General features: G+C 44.5%; 1 protein-coding gene across 1 annotated transcript in view; it reads left to right on the top strand.

Annotated features, from left to right (window-relative positions):
* The window catches only part of LOC105454191 (armadillo repeat-containing protein 5-like), a 7906-nt gene that overhangs the window by 3467 nt on the left and 2401 nt on the right, over positions 1-2038 (top strand). The window lies entirely within an intron of this gene.

Here is a 2038-nt window from a genome sequence, read left to right as displayed (position 1 = left end):
CGCTTCGCGCTGGATTTTTCAATAACGGAAGCACGACGGGGGTGGCACGCATTTTCACATCCCTGTCACGTCCCGTTGTATTCATTAAACCGTCTGCTGCACATGCCTACATTGACGGACATTATAAAGTTATATCTCGCCGCGCTCTCTCTCTCTCTCTCTCTCTCTCTCTCGTCAAAGACACTTGACATAGTTTCCGATTTCATCATCGAGTGCCCTTCATCGACACATTTCCGCTATATACCCCCAGGAGCGGAGGTCAAATGTCCAAAGGTTATATATACTTTCTCGACATATACAGTGAACCTTGAACCTGTCCGACTCTCTTTTCCACATTTGAATTCCGCCGGATTTCACGGTTTTATCCCAATCACTTATCTCGCCCGATGAAATCCGCTAGAATATATCCCGTTCGCGAAATATTACGCGAGCGTAAATCGATATTTTTTTTTCGCATTTCGTACCTCATGCGCGCGCGGTTTACTTTGCCGTTGTAAATTCTTAATTTAGCACGAATCTAGTTTAAATTCAGTGGGACGCGTACCTGCAAGCACGAATTCGAACATAGCGTGAACGAAGCTTCGGCCACAATTCGCATAATCGATGCTGCAAACCCGATTATGGTAATTTGCAGGGTTAGATACAGGCTCACGCTTTAAAACTTTAGAAAGCAGCCGCGGCGCCGTCGTTGCAACTAGAACGGCTTCGGTCTTTTCAAGGACAGAGACGCGTTCCGTTATCTCGGGGTATCCTTTGACCTTTTCCATTCCACGTTATATAGACCCGTAGAGTCATTCGGTTATTTAGTATATCCGGCCACATAAATAACGTATAAATATCTATGGCATTAAAAGGTACGCGCCGGCGATGAATCGCAAAGATTTTCCCAGAATGCGGTAAATGTTGCAGGTTAACGTTACGTCGATTTGTCTTGTCTTTAATGTGAAGAGGCACTTGATCTATATTTTACGACAAGTATAGGAAACCAAGATCTCTCGCTTCGGCGCGCGTGCGTTGGATATCGGATAATTGCGACGTATGATCGATACACTCCGCGGTATACATAGAATCTCGCAACATCCCGCCGCATATTACGCAAATTATTCATTAAGCGAGCGGCGTTAAAGCAATCGTTATGTTTGAAAACCGATAGCGTTACCAATCGTCGTCGTAAAAGAAGTATTTCAGATAATGATATATTTGAATTGCTCCTATACATGTTACCCCCGATCGGGGCTACCGTCTTCGACAGAGTGAATTTTTTAGTAATTGAAATTGGAGTCTACATTCGAAACTAAATTGAATTTCTTTAATATTTAATTGTACTTAATGTTTCATCTTTGGGTTAGATCTTTTAATAAAATTTTCCAATGGGGAGCTTCTCAAAGATTCGAATCATTCCCCTGTTTCTCGTTATTCGGGCCACGCGAGGGTCCGAAGTAAGATACGCGCAAAAGAAAAAAAAAAAGATCGGTTATGCATACTAATAGAACGACTCCGATGATGATGGTGGTGTGGGTAGCGCTTGTATTTGTAAGAGCAAAGCGGCTAGCGATATCCCTACGGAGAGAACGGACTAATTGGCCACTGCTTATAGTAACTGCGAGAACGGTAAAGTTAAGCGCGACGGGAATAATGCTCCATTTGTCCTCTCAAAAAAAAAAAAAAAAAAAAAAGAATAAAATAATTTAGCGTCGAGATATCTCTGGTGGTCAATCTTCAGACAGGGGATCATTCGAATCTCCTGTTCTAAATCACGCAAGGGATTGACTTTACCTTCTCGTCGAGAGTCGGAGGTCAGGGGTCGGAGATTGAGTGCGGGGCATTGTGGGCACAGACCTCGCAACCTCTTCGTGACGCGTTCATTAATCGGTTGCGTAGGAGAATCGAGCCGTACACGTGCGCGCGGGGTGTCGTAGGCGTACGGACGATCGGGCGGGCGGTAAACGTAAGCGTAGTAATATAGTAGAGGGGTAGTAGTAGCGACGTTCTACTCCGTTCTGCCCTGGCTTATTGCCGTCAGACTGATAGAAAGAGA

The sequence above is a fragment of the Wasmannia auropunctata genome, unplaced genomic scaffold, assembly GCF_000956235.1.
Source record: "Wasmannia auropunctata unplaced genomic scaffold, wasmannia.A_1.0 LD335987.1, whole genome shotgun sequence".
NCBI lineage: Eukaryota > Metazoa > Arthropoda > Insecta > Hymenoptera > Formicidae > Wasmannia > Wasmannia auropunctata.
This window is presented reverse-complemented; position numbering and strand designations above follow the sequence as displayed.